General features: G+C 37.0%; 1 pseudogene; it reads left to right on the top strand.

The window, feature by feature from the left end:
• Positions 1-11260: 11260 nt before the first annotated feature.
• LOC102821287 overlaps positions 11261-12745 on the top strand; it is an 8990-nt pseudogene continuing 7505 nt past the window's right edge.

Here is a 12745-nt window from a genome sequence, read left to right as displayed (position 1 = left end):
TGTTTTTCTTTCCCTCTTAGCAATATACCCGCTCTTTTCTCAAGGGTAGCAAGGGCTATTCCATGAGACTTTTGTTGAGAAACCTTTCCCCATTGGCCCTACAATCCTGATCTTGCCCCTTCAACTTAATTTGTTAATAAAATTCAAAACATATTGAAAAGGAACATGAGTTGAGTCCCTTGAGAATGTCCACACTGGCATTTTGATATGGTGTAAATTGAAAAGTGCAGAATTCTTCAGAGAAGGAATAGAGAGATAGAAATACCACCTTCAGAATGCTTAGACTACATGGAGGATGTGTAAAAATACAATGGCTCCACAGTTTGATATTTTTGCTTAATAAAGATTTCAATAATATTGTAGCAATATTTTTTACTTACTCACAAGTATCTGTTTTATCCATGTAAAATAAGAGATGGAAAGAGGTTGAAAAACAGGCTCAAATTCATAACAAAGCCTGCATTTGAACACTATCTGGTTCCATATGTGCAGTTGCTTAGAGAAGAAGAGAGGACCGTTAGGAGAATGCAATGAAAGGAAAGATAGCATTTCAAGGCAAACACATTGACAATAACGTCAGACACTATAGAGAGGTCAAACAGTATACGGCAATCCATCAGGTGGGCACTTGTGACACTTAAGAAAACAATCTCAGCAAGTGGTGAAGGCAGATGCTAAACCAGGTTGAAAAGAATAAGTATAGGTGAAGAAAAGGAAACAATGTGTGTAGATAAATATATAGAAATATTCAACAGATAAGAAATGACACTGATGTCTCTAAAACCATTCTGGATTATTATTATTTGTCTTTTCTCTGTTGTTGTTGTTGGTGGTAGGTGTCATTGAGTCAGTTCTAACTCATAGTGACCCTGTATACAGTTAACAAGAAGTGGACTTAAACCAAACCTCTTACAGTTAGCAGTCTGATGTTTATCCTATAGCACCATATCAGGAACCTGTTAGGAAGTCTGAACTTGAAATCATATATTTTGCCTAATTTGAAAATCATATCTCAATAATATGTATGTATGTGGGCTTTAAGTTTTATTTTCCTGTCTTAAATATTATTATAGTGACTTATGAAATAGCTCTGAGTTCCTAGGGATAGGTAACTTACCTATGTAGTTAATTGTTTTTGTTTTTTTTTTTTTAAAAAAGGTTGTTGGTTATTTCTATGGCTTCAATAAGCTCTGGTAGCGTAGTGGTTACGAATCGGGCTGCGAACCTTAAGGTCAGCAGTTCGAAACTACGAGCTGCTCCGCGGGAGAAAGATGAGGCTTTCTACTCCTGTAAAGATTTACACCCTTGGAAACCCTGTACAGGGTCGCTATGGGTCGGAATCGACTCGACGGCACTTAACAACAACAACAAATGGACCATACAGTATAGGGAGGGAGATGCAAAATATATACTTAGAGCATAAGCAACAAAAAATTATAGATGATATTCATGACTATCCTGTTATTCCTAGATTTATCTTGCTACTGGGTAAATTGATTTATCGAACCTTTTTTCATCCTTATGTAAAATCTTGGAGCTTTTGTTCTATTAATACTTAAATAGGGATCTCAGTAACTAAGTAACTAAAAAAAGTGACCTGGTTTTGACAGATGTCATCTAAACCAAAAAATGAGCTGTAGAACACTAAACAGTATATTTTAACTAAATAAAAAAAAAAAACAGGCATTTTGAACTCTGATACTTCTTCCTTAGTTACCTACTGATATTGCCAAGTAACAATTTATCTTTACAAATTAAGTCAACAAAGCAGACTTGCATATGCTTCAGATTTTAAAATTGAAAATTTACACTGCAGAGGCGACCTCTCAGTCTTGAGGTCTCACTCACATAAATAGTGATGACACACCCAGGATGTTTGATCACATTTCTTCATCATACAGTTTCTTTTTTGAAGTCATAAAAATAGTTGGCCAGCTGTTGCAGTGCTCCTCTGACTAGTTTCAAGATAATTCTTCTCATTGATGAGGGCAGGCGCTACATCTCCACAGCTTTCTACTTTTTTAATGCCATTTACAGCATCAGGGAGTTGATAAAACAGAGAATTTGTGTTTGCACTGTCACAAAACAGTCTGTCACTATCCTGAAGCAGATGGAAATATGTATATAAAGCATTGTATATTGAAAAAGGTTGTCCTATGATTAGCAGAAAAGAACAGTGTGAACAGAAACAAGCAAGACTCTGTTATGCATGCTAGATTGATAAGACACATGGATCCTTGTGGAAATGAGTTTTGAGCAAAGAGTCCATACCTCAGAAACTTAAAGTATCATTGGCTCTTGATCATACGCTACCTCTTGAAACAGTTGATCATTAACCCTTTCCTTTTGGTACTGTGACTCTGTGTATTCCTTCCATTTTCTTTTGATGCTTTCTGTATCGCTCAAAAATTTGCCCAGAGAATCTTTCAGTAACAAAAGTCGAGACTTGAATTGTTTTCTTCAATTCCCCCAGCTAGAGAAATGCTGAACGTGTTCTCCCCTTTTGGTTTTCCGATTACAGAGCTTTGCATGATGTTGTTGTTGTTGTTGTTGTTGTTAAGTGCCGTCGAGTCGGTTCCGACCCATAGCGACCCTGTACAGGGTTTCCGAGGGTGTAAATCTTTACGGGAGTAGAAAGCCTCATCTTTCTCCCGCGGAGCAGCTGGTAGTTTCGAACCGCCGACTTTAAGGTTCGCAGCCCGATTCGTAACCACTACGCTACCAGATAGGACATCTTTAAACCTTAGTCATTCCTGACAAATTGTTCAGTTCTTTAATTCTCAGTTTCTGTAAAAGAAGTATCACAAGAATATGAATTTCATAAAGTTGTTTGAAGAATAAAGAAGGTAATATAAGCAAGTTGATTGAAACAGTAGCTTGTAACACAGTGATGTTGAATTTGCTCTTTTATGGGATTCAGACTACTGTTAATATTATTTTCAAAGAAATCATCCTGTTGAATACCCTTGCTTTGAGTTCATAAACATATAAATTTATGATGATGAATTCTATAGGAGTTAATATGGCAGCTTTTGATTTTTAACCTAGGTTGAAATAAGAATTAATAGAGTATTTCTTTGTGGTCTTACTGAGACTGGGGAGGGATTATATTTTAAAGACTTCTCTTAAAAAGACCCTACAAAAATCTACAAATCCTTGCTGCCTCTGTCACCAGACTAGGTAGTTATAATGAGTTGCATGCTTTCTTCCTTTCTATATTTACCATAGTAATTTAGTTTTTGTAGTTAATGGAAAGACTTCAGCTCCCTTACTTTGGACACATCATTAGGAACAATCAATTGCTAGAGAAGGAAATCGTATTTGGTAGAGGGTCAGCATAGATGTGGGAAACCCTCATTGAGTTGAACTGACACTATAGCCACATCAATGTGCTCTCGAAGTGCTCTCAAACATACCAATGGTCATGGAGATAGCACCAGAGCCAATGAAATTTCATTCTGTTACATATTGTCACGAGTTGGATTCTACTCAACAGAAACCAACCACACGGCCAAATGTTTCCTAAGTATGACCAATTTTACATCTGATCTTTTTGCAACCAAACACAGAATTACTAAAGAAAGTGGAATGTGATGCAGAATATGACAAAATATGGTAATGTGCTGCAAAAGAACATTCAAATTTAAGTTGCATAGTTTTAAAAAATTCAAATTACTATGCCTACATTAATAGATTAAATTTTAGGGCAAAAGATAGCCTTTTCAGGCTTTGTTATGACATTGTATTCTTCACAATTTGATGCTCAGTCCTCTGCAGGAAAAAGGAAAAATCATCACATGTTCCTCACTTTAGTCTACCATTGAATTGTCCCATTAGACTCTTTGTAAGAGAAAGAGCTCATTTTAAGCTCACTTGTGAAGTGGTGGATGTACTGTTTCAGATGTTTGAGCAAATCCTCCATCTGTCTTTATACATTCGCAATTTTAGTTGTTCTGGTTCTTATCTCTAAGCCAAAAACTCCAGGCATTTAGAGTACTGTCAAATCCCTGCACACATCAATGAGAGTTTCCAGGGTTGGCCTCATGTGTGCACTGACACAGGTGCCCTCCTTAAGCAAGTTACCCTGTTTCACTCTGTTTGCCACTGGTTCCATGGGCACTTTGGTCTCTTTTACTCCTTGACAATGTCCATTCACTCCCAACATCACATACTATCCAGACATTGTCTTTTAATATGCTAAGCAGTTGGGGTTGCCTTGCCCTGGAGGTTTTCATGAACACTATTTTAAGTTAGTGTTTCTAAATGTACTGCCCACATCTGGTAAACAATAATGCTCAAGTAGTCACTGTCTTAACAAATTCTGGAGGTTTCAACCTTCTTCGTGATGCTTTCAGTCTAATTACACAGTCTCTTGCCCTTTAGATTTGTTAGATGTGTATCAGACACCAGAACTCCAAGCTCCAAGTGGGGGAAAAATGAGGTGGGGTGAGCATCCCAACCCTTCTGTATGGCTGAGACAATTGGGATGGGAAGACAATCAAAACACACCGATGTTGTTGTTAGGGGCCCTCAGGTGGGTTCCAACTCATTGTGACCATATGTATAATAGAATGAAACACTGCCCAGTCCTCACAATTGTTATGTGTAAGCCCATTATTGTTGCCAATGTCAATCCATTTTATTGGAGGCCTTCCTCTTTTTTGGAGATCTTTACTTTACCAAGGACTGGTCCTTCCTGACAACATGTCCAAAGTACTAGAGATAGTGTTACTCTTGTCACTTCTAAGGAGCAAACTGGATATACACTGATAGTGCTCTGTTGTTGGTCTTAATTGTTTTTGAGTCAGTTTTGACTCATATAGGTTTCTGAGGAGCAGCCGGTGGGTTTGAACTACTGACCTCGTGGTTTACAGTCCAGTGCTGATCCTACAGCATCACACCAGTGACCTAGTACTCTCAAAAAATCTTCTTTAACATTCCATTTGATACTTACATAGTTTTATCAAGATATAGATGAGGAGTTGATTTATCGGAATTACTTATTCTGAAATTGACTACCTCCTCAGCGATACTAAAAGTACTCTACTGGTGCCGTATGTTGTGTTGAACTGCTTACTGAAAGGTTGGAAGTTCAAACCCATGAGTCATTCTGCAGGAAAAAGATGAGGCAGTTTACTTCTATAAGATATGTTGTTGTTGTTGTTAAGTGCCGTTGAGTCAGTTCTGACCCATAGCGACCCTGTACAGGTTTCCGAAGGTGTAAATCTTTACGGGAGTAGAAAGCCTCATCTTTCTCCCGCGGAGCGGCTGGTAGTTTCGAACCGTTGACCTTAAGGTTTGCAGCCCGATTCGTAACCACTATGCTATAAGATATACAGCCTCAGAAATTCTATAACTCATTTCTATGCTGTCATACAATCTTAGGCAGGAGGCGTATCCGGCACTACAACCAAGCTAGAGTTTATTATTACTAGATAACAGTTGTTGTTGTTGGTTGTTGGTAAGTACTGTGGAGTTGGTTCAGACTCATAGTGACCCTGCACAGGGTTTCCGAGGATGTAAATCTTTACAGGAGCAGAAAGCCTCATCTTTCTCCCGCGGAACCGCTGGTAGTTTCAAACTGCTGACCTTGAGGTTGGCAGCCCGACTCATAACGACTACGCTATCAGAACTCCTTAGATAATATATTTTCTCCTCATTTTAGATAACTCCCCCAGCCATCCGGTCAGTATATTTTGCTCCTGTAATCTTTGGCATGCAAGGTTTTTCTTGCCGTTTTCATCAAGGCATTCCTGTTCTTGAGACCTGCCTCAAAGTGGGTTGCACACACGTCATGTTCTTCCTACAGGAGGTGAGTTTGGCTTTTTGAGTTTTGCAATATCTCTATTTTCCTTTTACTTAATTTTGAAGTGTTTAGGGGGCCTCAATCTTACATAACAGAGTCCTGGTGTGGCACTCTCTGGACTATTAATCGTATGGTTAGCACTTCAAACCCATTAGCCACTCCTTTAAAACCCTATGCAGAATTGCTATGAGTCACACCTGACTCAATGACACTTAATATAAAAAACATTTATGTTATTTAGCACTGTTGAGTCGGTTACAACTTAAATGAGACTAAAATTGTTCCATTTAAAAGTAGTAGTATCCATGTACAAAATATTGTTGAAATACTAGTGAGGGAAGATATCATTTTTGCTAGGTAGTATACAAAAACTTTACAAGTTAAATTGCAGCATATTTTGTTTTGCCCAGGAAATCCTGTGGTAACAGGAACTTTCACTGTTAACATCCTGGAGTCTATACCTGTAAAACAGAACAGACTATGGAAAGGGTAGTGATTAATACAATATAAAATAAGTAAGTCTAGATTTTTCTAGTATTAATTGAGATTATTATTTTAAACAGAGCTCTAAGTTTTGCTCAACGCTTGCCACATTCCCTAACCATAATATGGTGTGGTGCTATAGATAAGTGCTAGATTAGAAACCACAAGACCAATGGTTCAAACCCACCAACTGCTCCTCAGAAACCCTATACAGGGTCGCTATGAGTTGGCACTGAATATATGGCACACCACCACCACAACCAAGCACTTTGGTAGAGGATCAAAGAAGTGAGAAAGCAATAAAAGAGAAAAATAAATTCTTGATGCTGAAACAAAACTTCTTTTGAGTTTATATTTCAGCTTTCTCTCTGAGTAGTTCCCTCGCTTCTTTTAGCCAAACTTCTGTTCTTTGCCATGCAAGAAATATTGGTTGCTTCATAACCACTGTGTTTCTTACCACAAATTAAATTTAATATTTAAACCCCTAGACCTTTTTTCCTGAAGACTCTTTTTTCTTTCTCCATAAAGGTGTTTTTTCTTCCTCCTTTCCTTTAATTGTTTTTAAAAGCAAACAAAAATAAAACCTTACTTTTATTACTGTTTCTTGAATCCTTTATGTTAAACTCATTGCAATTTTTAGATAGTTTTCTGAATTAAGCCCTATGCATAACTCTTCCTTCTTTCTTGGTCTTTCTTTATTGATGCTGACAAAGGTCCTTGTAAGTTTCAAACTTGCAGGTTGGGCAAAACTGAAACATTGGTACCTAGCAATGCCATCAAGAAATTAGTATGTCAAACTAACACCTGAAATCTATTTTTAAAGAAATTAAAAAAAAAATTTATTTTGGTATCATCCAGCAAATCCATTATTTTATATTGGCTGAGAAACTTAATGCCATATCATCTTATATAATGTATTAGAAAAATAATTTTATACTGGTCCATCATCTGCAGAAAACACTAAAATGTTCAAGCTTTTTTTGAGCTAATAAAAAAAGTAGTAAAAATGTCAAATAAGCTACGTTTTCAATAGTTCACTTTGTCATTAATTCTAAAAATCTTACTGCTGCCTATCCAAACTCAAATTTATTTATCACTCATTTAGTTTAGGTCAGTGTTACTTATAAATTCCAGTATGTTGTGCTAGCACAAACATAGAAAATGTAATAGTGATTTAATTTTATCACTAGTAATGGGCATTCAGGAATCCTGGTATGGTCTATACGGTCGGTGATATTCAAGATCACCTACCACACCTATGAAACCCTATACAGAGTTGATGTGGATCAGAACAGACTCGATGGCATTAACAACAACAACAACAATGAGCATACATGCACAAGAATGCTTTATTTATGTACTAAAAACAATAATCATACTGAATACTGAATAGGGAAAAATAAAAAATCATACTGAGTAAAACAATCTTTAATTATGAACTTGACATACAGCAATAAAAAATAAATAGAAAGAAACCCTAATAAATGCAGTCTATTTTGAAATTAAATTTAAATATGACTATCATCAAGTACTTGTTAACTTTTTTCCGAAAGAATCATTTAGTGCAGAGTTTTTCAGTAATTAGTATGGCAATGTAGGATAAGCACTTGACTGCAATATTGATTTGAACTGCAAAGTTGGCAATGCCAACTCACCAGAAGCTCCTCGGAAACTCCATACAGGGTTGCCATGAGTCAGGCCAGACTTGATAGCACTTAACAACAACAATTTGAGCAACATATCAAGAATACTAAAATAATTTTGTTCTTTGGCACAGTACTCAAGATTACCAAAGATGCTCTTTGAACCTAAGTTTAATTAACTATAAAACAACATTGCACAGTTGTTGCAGCATACCTACTTATGTCTTTAGATAATATCAGTTCATCAAATATCAACTCTTTTTCCAAAGAAGGTAATATATTTCTTCTCATTACCAATCATTATTGTCTTGGGAAAGAGTGTCTCTGTTGATGTTGTTTGCTGTTGTTAAGCACCTTCAAGTTGGTTCCGACTCATAGTGAGTTATAATATAAATCCTGAATTCCTTGACTAGTCAAACTCACTACAATTTCTTTACTTGATATGCTCACTTACTAAAGAATCTCTCTCATAGTCGATAAGCAAGGGGCTCTGGTAGCATAGTGGTTATGAGCGTAATGGTTATGACTCAGGCTGGTAACTTCAAGATCAGCAGTTCCACGGGAGAAAGATGAGGCTTTCTGCTCCCGTAAAGATTTACAGTCTTGGACACTCTGTGCAGGGTCACTATGAGTCAGAAATGACTCCACAGCACATTACCACCACCACCAGTCTATAAGCATTCTTCACATGCATGCTTACTGAGCCATCATAAACACACACAAATGGCAGTGTTAACTTAATAAAGGAGCATTTCTATTGGGGAGTTCTGCGGCTCTGTAGAATAAGCACTTTTGTGGGACCACCACGTCAGCTATTTGAGCTTACCAGTTGTTCTGTGGGAAAAAGATGAAGCTTTCTGCTCCTGCAAAGATTACAAACTTGGAAACAATATACAAGGTCACTATTAGTCAGAACCAGCTCCACAGAGCTTAACAACAACAGTATGTAATGAAATGGGTTTCTTTAGCCGTCCTTTTCCCTTAATTCTTTAGAAAAGCAATTTGAGAGATTTTTCCCTAAGCTCTGAGAAGTTATTTTTGTCCTAGTTCTTAACTGTAGTGGGTTTGTTACTTTGGTCTAGGTATTCTCATATTTCTTGGGTAAGATATAAACAATTTGATTTTGTTGTTGTTAAGTGCCACCCAAGTGGTTCCAATTCATACACACCTTGTATAAGAACATTTCTGAGGAGCAGGTAATGATTCAACTTGCTGACATTGTAGTTCACAGTCTAGTGCTAATCCTAGAGCATCACACCAGGAATCATACTTTTTGTCTGGCCCTGGGCACCTTTCAGGTATTGGTCAATATCCTATGTATATAAAGTGACCATGGACTATACAAGTGAAATGATTACAGGTAGTATCTTGCTTTCTTGATCTTAGGGACTTCTGACATAAATCTAATACCTTTTTATGTGTGTGCATTCAGTATTATTGACTTTCATTACCAGTATCTTTATAAAGCCCTAGAGTTATATGGTGGTCAGCTAATAAATAAAGTTAATAATCAGCCCCAGATGACACAGTATGAATCCAATGGGTCATTTCCCCAGTCCCAGATATATAACTGAAATAGTAAACCATTTACATTTGTTTTTGGCCTGTCGAATAAGAGTTATCATAGTGGAAAAGGCCCCATAGAGACTCATGAGATTGGTCCTTCCTTCTCCCCAGCTAAGAGTGTGAAGAAAAAAAATCCATGATCTTGCCCTAGAAAAAATAGCGGAAATCAATACCACCCAAAGAAATCTAAAGGATGCAATAATTGTAGCTTACATCATATCTCCATTTCTATCTCCCATATGGTCCCTGGCAGATCTTGAAGAACAGCAAATGAATCAACAATACCCTGAATTGCATCTGCTTTTCCAGATGTAGTATCTTCTCTGGAACAGATTAGATTGGTTTCAGGTACATGGAATTTGACCATTAATCTGACAAAATACATTTGTTTCTATTTTTTCTTTTTTTAATCTAAAACTGAGTACCAGCGAATTTACTTTTATTTGAGACAGACAATAGTATCTATTTACAGTATTGCAACAGGGTCTGTTAACTCTCTCATTTTTTGTCACAAAATAATCTGAAGGGACTTAAACTGTCATGACATCCAAAGAACATTATACACATTAAAAACATTAATAACATCATGTTAATCAAAATGAGTGAGCTAAAAATGGCAAGTGTGTTCAAGTAACTGATAAGACATATGAGCTCCAGAGGATAAGAGGTAGACTCTACTAAAGGGCCTGTCACATCAGAAAAATCTTGGAGCATGAGACATATTGGAATATTTTTCACAAATAAAAGAACAAATATTTTTATCATGTATCTCCTACCAAAACACATGGCCTCTTCAAAACTCCTACCTTGGCCTCTTTAGTTTTCTGGAAAAAGCATGTTACATATATGGGGACTCGGCCCCAGTCCATATTCTAGAAAAGATGAAAGGTTTCCAAGAATGAGTGAGACCCAGAACAAGAAAGACCCTCTAGAAAGTTATGGTGCAAGCAGCCCTTTTGCTGACAAACATTATATCAGAAATGTAGTGTAGGGAAAGAAGTCTTTTGGAATTTATGTCAAAACATAATAGGGAATTCCCAGCATAGACTTCTAGATTTCTGAAAGAAAGTCATACTTTGCACAATGGATATTTGCATAATGCTTTGAAAAGCACCAGTGTTTCACTGGGCCTTGAAAAACACAATGTGTTTTCCATGAAGCATTTAGTAATCATGCAGTCTAATTGCTCATTACAAGAACAACCACGTAAAAAGGTTGAGTGTATCCATAAGCACTTCACTGTAAGATGGAAGTGAAGTATCTCGGATAGAGCTCCATCAAGGCCAAGGAGTATAAGCAAGTTACATGAGGACATGACAACTAAGCCCATGTTATCTACTACTGGCACCTTTCCTCAGCTTACACCTTTGGACACATAACAGGAGTATGTGCTTACCATGGGAGAGTAAGAATTCCAAGCTCCATTTTTTGCTCATGCATCAAGTTAGTCAGTAGTTGGATGCTAGCCAAAAAGTGATTAATGTCCCCTCATGTGTGACCTCATGAAGAGTGGTTAAGTAAAATTTCCCAATGACCACAACTTTAGATAGGTGATCTGGTCATTCACTTTGTATGGAAAGAGATATAGGCAGAGTTAGAATATGTTTGGGTTCATGGGCAGTAGCAAAAGGTTTAACTAATAGAACAGTAACCTAGAAAATGGGGATAAAGAGAGACTGCAATAGTGCAGTGCTGTGAGTTATTTAATTTGGCTATTATAGCCAGAAACTATGTAACTGTCATCAAATGACTGAGTAGGACCATGTGCATTGGCTGTATTTCCTCTGTTTCTGATGGATCTGGGTAAGAGAAGGTGATAAAAGATGTTGATAGAATTATATGATTCAATTGTGAGTGATTGTTAACAAGGTTAATTTTGACAGTAAAAACTTGAAAATCTAACATGAACATAGGTCAATTTTGCCATCCCGATCAGTAAAAAACAATCCATTTCAGCAGAGGGGGAGGGGAGAAATCACACTATCATCAAGAAAGAAGAGTCAGGAGAGGAGTGCCTCCCCCTTTGGACCTCAAGATCCTTGTTCACTGAACCTCCTCAGAACAGGGGCAGACAGTTGTGATACCAGAGAAGCATCACAGGAGTGACAGAGGGTCAGCAGCAACAAGGCCAAGAGCCAAAGCATGAGACAGAAAGATGGAACAAGTAAAGCTGAATGCATTTGGACAGGAGGCTTGCTACTGGAATTGGGTATATGATAGTTAAAGTTTTCTGTCAACTTGGCTGGATCAGGATATTTGGTGGTTTGACATTTAAGACAATAAATAAAATACATGTCTACCACTCATCTGTCAGTTTGTCATGCTGTGGTGGCCTACTTGCTACTGTGATGCTGAAAGCTATGCCACCAGTATTTTAAGGTTTCATTTGAGCTTCCAGACTAACACAGACTGGAAAGAAGGAAAGGTGGAGTATTGAATATTTTAGTCACTGAATACCTTATAAATAGCAGTAAAACACTGTCAGCACCAGAATATTGAATATTGAAATCGGATGAATGCACCAGAATATTATCAGATATATTGCCATAAGATGTATCCCTCAGGTTGGAAGTCACTCAAAAATATGACTGGGTAACAGCTGCCTCCTCAAAGTAGAGTCAACCATAAAGACACATAGAGTAAAGCTTTCTGGATCCACATTTGCTGAAAGGGCACAACTCAAAATGAGGAAAGACAGCTGCAAATTTCCTTTAATAATTTGAGCAAGGAATGTATCAAGTTTGTATCTAGAAAAATTGGAAGTTGTTAAAAATGAAACGTAAAACATAAACACCATATTTTAGGCTTTTAGTAAACTGAAATGGACTGGTGTTATCCATTTTGAATCTGACAAACACATGGTTTACTATGTCAGGAATGACACATTGAAGAAGAATGATGTCATGTTCATCATGAAAAAGAACATTTCCAGATCTATCAGGAAATTGCTAAATTGATAAATACTGGTGATTAGAATGCAAAGTTTGGAAACAAAGAGGAAGGATCAATAGTTGAAAAATATGGCCTTGATGCTAGAAACAATGCTTGACATCACATGAATAGAATTTTGCAAGATCAGTGACTTACTCATTACACATACCTTTTTTAAACAACATAAAAGGTAACTATTCACATGACCTCACCAGATAGAAAGCACAGAAGTCAAATTAACTACATTTATGGGGAAAAGAGACAGTGGAAAATCTCCATAACCTCAGCCAAAACAAGCCAGGGCCAAACTGTGCAA

The sequence above is a fragment of the Chrysochloris asiatica genome, unplaced genomic scaffold (assembly GCF_000296735.1).
Source record: "Chrysochloris asiatica unplaced genomic scaffold, ChrAsi1.0 scaffold00061, whole genome shotgun sequence".
In the NCBI taxonomy this organism is placed as follows: domain Eukaryota; kingdom Metazoa; phylum Chordata; class Mammalia; order Afrosoricida; family Chrysochloridae; genus Chrysochloris; species Chrysochloris asiatica.
The sequence above is the reverse complement of the archived record's forward strand: the minus strand, read 5'-3'. Positions and strand labels throughout refer to the sequence as shown.